Source organism: Vanessa tameamea, chromosome W (genome assembly GCF_037043105.1).
Source record: "Vanessa tameamea isolate UH-Manoa-2023 chromosome W, ilVanTame1 primary haplotype, whole genome shotgun sequence".
NCBI classification, from domain to species: Eukaryota; Metazoa; Arthropoda; class Insecta; order Lepidoptera; family Nymphalidae; genus Vanessa; species Vanessa tameamea.
The window spans coordinates 1,131,326-1,139,137 of NC_087340.1; the positions used below are offsets into that span (position 1 = coordinate 1,131,326).

A 7,812-nucleotide genomic window follows, 5' to 3' on the forward strand; every position below is an offset into this window, starting at 1 on the left:
ACGCCCATGGATATAGTTTTGTTTTGATTTGTTACATACATTGAAACTAGATGGCAGCACGGCCGAGCGTCCATATATACTACTTGGGAAGCGCCAGTCAGCTGGGCATCTAGGTATTGTCACCAGTCACCACTGTTCCGCGAGATGGCGCAACAGTAGGCGGATCGCGATATGCACGGGGCCTATATTAGCTATGTAGTTCGTTTTGCATCGCGCTAACTTTTATTTGATTTGTGAAAATGTCATCAAACTCCCGATTCAAGTGTCATTTTGGTTGTAAAAACGATGGTGAGTAATTTAAAATTACATTGGTTTATGTTTGGGTACAATACTGGTCCAGTTCCTACCACTGGTTTCATTTGATGAACTTCATAGTACATTTGAGGATATGTAAACCTTCGAGCAAAATCAAATATCTTTTATCTATATATATATATATATATTTATCGCAGGTCCATTGCATCGATTTCCTAAACCACAATACCCATATCTAGAAAAATTTAATGTATGGAAATCTGTCCTCGCTGAAGATATTCAAAACAAAGGAGACATTTACATTTATAACCAAATTCGAATATGCTATCGCCACTTTGAAGAATGTTACTGTTCACAAAGCCACAGACTCACAGCTAATGCAGTTCCAATGCTAAATATTGGTAAGTTTTTATGTTGTATTTTTTGTATAAGATAATATTATTATTTGGCCTACTTATTAATATACTTGGACTAAAGTATTATTAAGTTTACCTTTAGTATTATAAAAGTATTAACCAATTTAGTATTACTAATACAGTATACCATGATGGCGTCTCACTTGATTAGTCTTGCAAGCTAATTTTACATTCCACTATTTATACTTTCAGGTTCATCTCAGCTGCAACCCATGGAAACTGATGCTATTGAACATATGCTTAATGTAATGCAGCCATCAACTGCCCCAACAACAAAGGATGATCAGGGTGAAGGTACTTGCAAACAACAGCAAATTGGTTTTTCAGAATTATTCTTAGATTTTTATTTAATATTCCAACATTAAGTACATCTCTGAACCAAATTACAACCTGATCCTTAAATGAGCCTCACAATTAGGCATTTTTACTAATATTATAGTTAATGACTTACATACTTATAGATAGAATTATGAGTAAGAAGTTATAATGAAGAATAGTTCTTACTCATAATTAGAATTATGTATATTTTTAGGTTCTTCTTTTAGGCTGCATTGTATGGAACTGATGTTTGTGAAAAAATTGTAAAGTTATAAGATGAAATGTATTATATGATTGTGGCTTGTTTGCGTGTGGCTCCTGAATCATATTGTCCAATAGAGAAAATGAGATTTTTTATTGATTGTAATCGCAACTTTAATGTAATATCTTGTGAAAAGCATAAAGGCTCATTAATTGATTATATTAGTAATCTAGCAATAAATATAATAATTCACAGTTGGTGTAAAAATGTAAATAGAATTATAGATGGAAAAATAATGACCTTTGACCAGACTGATCTAATTAAAGTTCAAGCATTTGATTATTTTAAAACTCACAAATACAAAAAAACATAATAATGAATAAGTTAGTTTTGAATGCTCAAAAAACAAAATGTGTAGCTTTTACCCTACCCAATGTTAGAAGGCAAAATTATAATATATCTTTAAACAGTGGCCGTGATGTAGCCAATACTACGGTGTTTTTGGGAATAGAATTGGATTCCGGACTTCAGTGGAGTCCTCATTTATCGTCCCTGATAGGAAGACTCAGCTCCGCAGCATATGTGGTCAGAAAAGTTAGAAAACTTAACTGATATTGACACCGCTCGTTCAGTATATTTTGGTTATTTTCACAGTGTTATGTCATATGACATAATACATTGAGGTAACAATGCAGATATTGAATCTGTTTTTATTTTACAAAAGAGAGCAGTCCGGTCTATTTATAATCTTGGAGCTAGAGACTCTTCGGGATGTTTTTAACAAAGCATTGCGTCACAATATATTTACAACAACATTATGTATATTCATAGTAACATTGATCACTGATAAAATCTGTGATAATCATTCTATGTGCACAAGAAGTAAGAATAAACTTTTAACGGCAAGGTCACTTCTCTAGTCAAGTCAATAAATCCTTCTTGGGGCAAGGTATTCTATAATAAAATTCCACAGACATTTTTAACTTTGCCGTTTGATAAATTCAAATAATTTGTAAAAAATACATTGATAAAGAAGGCATATTATTCAATACAAGATTATACAGACAATAAAAAAAAGTGGAATTAATACTTGTTGACTTCCAGGCAGGATATATTACATGCATATATAATTGTAATTAACTAACATGACTGTTTTTTTAAATGTTGAAAAAGAGTAACTACCGAGTTTCTTGCCGGTTCTTGTCGGTAGAATCCACTTATCGAACCGGTGGTAGCTTCACTTAATATAAAAAAAGTTGTTGAATGACGATTCAAAAGTGCTTGTTAAAGACTACTTGAATAAAGTATATTTTGATTTTTGATTTTGAAATAAAAATTTAAAGGTCAATCATGCTAGTCTTTTATTGTAAAAATATGTCAAATAATTGTTAAACGACAAATTTACTAAATATGATGAATTTGTGGTTTTTCAATTTTCACAAAATCCTTAAATAAAAAATAATCTATAAACTAAATAAAAAATAATATACATATATAATAAGTTTAGGTTAATGCCATCTATGGGGCCAATGAGAAACTAACAACCGCCATCTAGTGGCCGAGGCCCGTAAACTTTTCTATTAAATCTTGAGTTGCTTATCTATAGCTAGTATAAGTGTATTATCTATGCTCGGGGCGCATCTCTGGACGCCGATAATCGTATGTTCTTATAATATAAATCGTACGACCAATTTCTTGTAAGAAATATCAAAATTGATGAAAAGTTAGCATTTATATAAGAATTATGCTCCAGGGAATGATTTCAAATAATTTAGTAGTACTTTTAATTTTAGTTTAAACTAGCTGGTGCCCGCGATTACGTTCGCATGATTTTAAGCCTCTTCTGTACCCCTAGTACGAGTTTCAATACTTCATGCGTTAATAACGTATCGACTTCTCGAAAACGTTTACGAAGTATTTGTATTCGGTAGTATGAGTTTGACATTACTCGTTTGCGTTAAAACCATGATAACCGTCGAGCAACTCGAAATAGACTACACCACAATTTATATTTCCATCTCACTTACACGCGCTAAAAAAGGTGAGAAAAAAATATTCGGCCATTTTTATTATATTTGACATCTGTCGCAAAGTAGACTTCAAACTCGATAACGTTAATTATAAAAACTCTTACTACCGATTTTAGTTCCTCTGCGTTTACGCTTGGGGCGCTGATAGGATTTGTATGAAAAGAAAACCGAAAGTAAATTACTTGAAGTAAACTGTCAAACTCGTACTAAGGGTACTGTTTAATTTTGGTAGTGATACCTGGCCACACTCCCGGAATCTTTCAAAGTTTCAAGAACTTTCGATTTCGTGCTTACTCCTTTTTGAATTTATATATCAACGGTTTAACACCGAATTCAAACTTCAAATTCGATATACTGAATATATCGGTGACTTTTGCTAATAGTTGAGTTTCTTAATTTGTGATTGATTAGTATTTCATTGATTTACAGTGATTTTTGACCCGTTGGAATGTTTCTCCGGAGTTGAAATCGTCATTTAAAGTAAGCAGCTTATAGTGGTAGTGCCACACTGTATACCTTCGGGTTGCAGCCAAATGGGCCGGCACGCCCGGGGAAGTACCATTCTCTCACTTAAAATCGGCGTGAAGTGGTAGCTATACTACCGCGTTTCGTCCGGTATGTGATAGTCCCAGAGGCCCGTCCCCCCTCCCCCACAAAACATAATGGTTGTGCAGAATTTGGTTTTATTACCCCAGGAGTGTACCATCAGCGACTGTGGTGGAGAATCCCTCTCTGGGCATCCATGCTTACGACGTACACCACCTGAATTCTGGGGGGGGGGTTCAATTTTGCGTTCGCCACTGTTCAGGGCAAGCGGAGCAGGCATCATAGGCAACCCCTACCACCCACACTGTGGACTTCTGCAACATAAGGGGACTCAACTCCAACTTGAACGCCGTTCACCTTCACCTTGAGACGGCGAAGCCGGACCTGCTCTTTCTTACCGAGACCCAGATATCCTGTCCTGCCGATACGACTTTTCTCTCTTACCCCGGGTACAAATTGGAACATTCCTTTGTACTACGAGCTGGGGTGTGCGTTTACGCCAGAGATGATATCTGCTCTCGATGCCTCGGCAGCCTTGAAGGGCAGGACCTATCGATTATCTGGTTGCGTGTAGACTGCGACAACCATCCGCGAATCTACGCGTGCCTTTATAGGTCCCATAACGGTAATGCCGAAACCGACCGACTGGTTGAGCACGTCCAAATGGCTACAGATTCCTTGCTGCAGCAGATCCCATCCACAGAGATTGTAATTCTTGGCGATTTTAATGCCCACCATGCCGAATGGCTTGGATAACGCACTACCGATCATGCGGGTAGATCTGTTCTCGACTTCGCTTTAGCATACGATTTGACACAATTGGTTACCTCGCCAACGCGCATACCAGATGTGGAGGATCATACACCTTCCCTGTTGGACCTTCTGCTGACTTCCCATCCGGATGGCTACCAGGTTATCGTCGATCCCCTTCTGGGCCCGTCGGACCACTGTCTCGTCCGGAGTACAGTGCCGATTGCGCGGTACTCACAACCTCATTTCGTGGGCTGCCGCCGAGTGGGGCACTACAAGTCAGCAGATTGGGATGGGATGCGGTTCTTCTTTGCATCCTACCCATGGTTTGTTTCTCGCCGGATGATCCGAGCGTTGTTGCTGACTCTGTCGCCGATGTGGTACTTCAGGGCATGGAACTGTTCATTCCGTATTCTGCGATTCCCATCGGGGGCAAGTCCCAGCCCTGGTTTGGTCGTTTCTGCATAACGGCTTCACGCCGAAAATAGGAACGCTACCAAGACTGGGCTAACGCATCGGCGTCTCGTGATGCAAATACCAACGCATTCAGAAAGGAATATAACTCTGCCTCTAGATCCTTCAAAAACGTGATTGCTAAGGCGAAGACGGAGTACATTGGCAGAATTGGCGAGAGACTGGTGCGCCTCCCTTCAGGAACACATGCGTTCTGGTCTCTCGCTTAGGCTGTCTTAGGGAATTTCTGTCAGCCCTCTTTTCCATCTTTGCACAGGGACGGTGAGTCATTGGCCCATACCGCGAAGGAAAAAGCTGATCTTTTAGGCTCTTTCTTCGCGGTGAACTCGACTCTGGATGACCGAGGAAAGTCACCACCAACAATCCCGCGGTGTGATACCACGATACCGGAGGTTAAATTTCGGCAAAGTGCAGTTCGTAAAGCACTTCTTTCCTTGGATATTCATAAGTCGAGTGGGCCCGATGGCATCCCTCCAGTCGTGCTACGGATTTGTGCTCCCGAGTTGGTGCAGGTCTTAACGCATCTTTTCCGGCAATCTTATGCATTCGGCGTCGTCCCGAACTCCTGGAAGACTGCTTTGGTGCATCCGATCCCTAAAAAGGGCAACCGCTCAGAGGCCTATAGCCATCACCTCCTTGTTCTCCAAGGTAATGGAGTCCATTATAAACTGCCAGCTCCTGCGGTACCTAGAGGAGTACCAGCTGCTTAGCGACCGCCAGTACGGTTTCCGTCGGGGTTGCTCAGCCGGTGATCTTCTAGTTTACCTAACTCATAAATAGGCGGAAGCAGTTGAGAGCAAGGGGGAGGCATTAGCAGCCAGTCTAGACATAGCGGCACAAAGCGCTTCTTTCGAAGCTTCCTTCCTATGGGCTTCCCGGGAAATTACTCAATTGGATTACCAGTTTTTTGGCAGATCGGAGCATCAAGGTCGTTGTCGACGGTGCATGCTCCGACTTAAAATTCGTCAATGCTGGTGTTCCACAAGGCTGCGTTCTATCACCCACTCTGTTTCTTCTGCATATCAATGACTTGTTGCAAATCAGTAACATTCACTGCTATGCAGACGACAGCACCGTAGACACCTCATACACCGGCCGTGTTAATATTTCTCGGGAAAACGTCGAAGAAAACCGGAACAAACTTGCGTCTGAAATCGAGTCTTCGTTAAACAAAGTCTCGAACTGGGGTCGGCTAAACCTAGTCCATTTCAACCCCAAAAAGACGCAAGTTTGCGCGTTAACTGGTAAAAAAACACCATTTGTCTTATCTCCACGCTTCGAGAATATTTCGTTAGCCGCCACAGCTAGTATCGGAATACTTGGCGTCGATATTTCCAGCCTCGTTCAGTTCCGCGGTCAATTGGAAGGCAAAGCCAAATTGGCATCAAAAAAGCTCGGTGTGCTCAGCAAGGCAAGACAGTATTTCACGTCGGCCCATCGTCTATGACTATACAAGGCGCAAATTCGGCCTCACATGGAATACTGCTCTCACCTCTGGGCGGGTGCTCCCCAGTACCAGCTCCTTCCATTTGACTGTATCCAACGTAGAGCGGCTCGAATTATCGATGATCAAGCCCTTTCCGATCTGCTTGATCCTTTGGCTTTGCGTAGAGATGTTGGATCGCTCTGCATCTTCTACACGATTTTTCACGGGGAATGTTCCGAGGAATTGTTCGGATTAATCCCGGAAGCTGAATTTCACCTTCGGACATCTCGTTAAAATTCCAAATATTACCCGCATCACCTAGATGTCCGAAAATCCACAACAGCGCGATTTTTAAAACATTTTCTGCCTCGCACAACCACTCTGTGGAACCAGCTTTCGCCGGCGGTTTTTCCGAACCGATACGACTTGGGAACCTTCAAGAAAAGAGCGTACTCTTTCCTGAAAGGCCGGCAACGCACCTGCAAGCCCCCGGGTGTTGCAGATGTCCTTGGGCGGTGGTAGTCACTTTCCATCAGGTGAGCCTCCTGCTCGTTTGCCACCTATAACATAAAAAAGCAGGACTTTGAACCTCCAAAAGGTAAAGTATTGCTTACATCCCTTGTTCAAGTTATTTATCTTTGGTTATTTACTTAATCGTTTAACCTGTATATTTCGTATCACAGGAGTTTCTTTTGTTTTTACCCACCACATGGAGTAGAAAACTTAAGCGGAATGCCTCATGGAGTAAAAATATTAAGTGTGGACGGCTGCAGTTTCTTGGTTGAGTGTGTCCAGATACCTGCTGGTTCTACTCCAAGGGTGGCATGCCTGTTCCCTTAAGAATTAGCATTATCCACGTGTAACTGGATATTTGGTGATGTACCCTCTTTACTTTTTTATATACAAACTTAGTTTACACCGGCCTGGCGAACGGTGTACTCAATTATTATAAATATAATCATTTAATCGTCAGTGAATGATGTAACACCACTGGAACTCTTTAAAAAGCTCATCAATTAGGCTCAATTACCACTATATTTATACCTTTGATACCTAGTACTTAACTAAGTTACTAAATCAACTAACTAATGACTATAAATACCTTCCTAATATTTACACCTACTTTAAAAATGACAAAATAAAAATAAAATTACAATTTTTAAAAACCCCCACACAAAATTGAACTTTAAAAATTAACAAATAATATTTTAAACCTATAATAATTATTATTGTCACATGTATTATGTAAGTTCAAATAATTTTATTTTCCAAGCGTCATCATCGCGTCGAGGGACCGCACACCGAACTCGCCGCGCGCGGCGTTGCGTACTGTTATAACCCTACATTGTTACCCCTTTTGCTGACCAAAGCTTCCAATTCATCACCTTTCCTCCA

At 40.4% G+C, this 7,812-nt stretch overlaps 1 long non-coding RNA gene across 1 annotated transcript; it reads left to right on the plus strand.

Moving 5' to 3' along the window:
• Positions 1 to 219: 219 nt before the first annotated feature.
• On the plus strand, positions 220 to 990 carry LOC135194574 (uncharacterized). Its single transcript, XR_010309848.1, has 3 exons — positions 220 to 288; positions 531 to 656; positions 864 to 990. It is a non-coding gene; the product is annotated as an uncharacterized LOC135194574 (long non-coding RNA).
• The last annotated feature ends 6,822 nt before the right edge of the window (positions 991 to 7,812 follow it).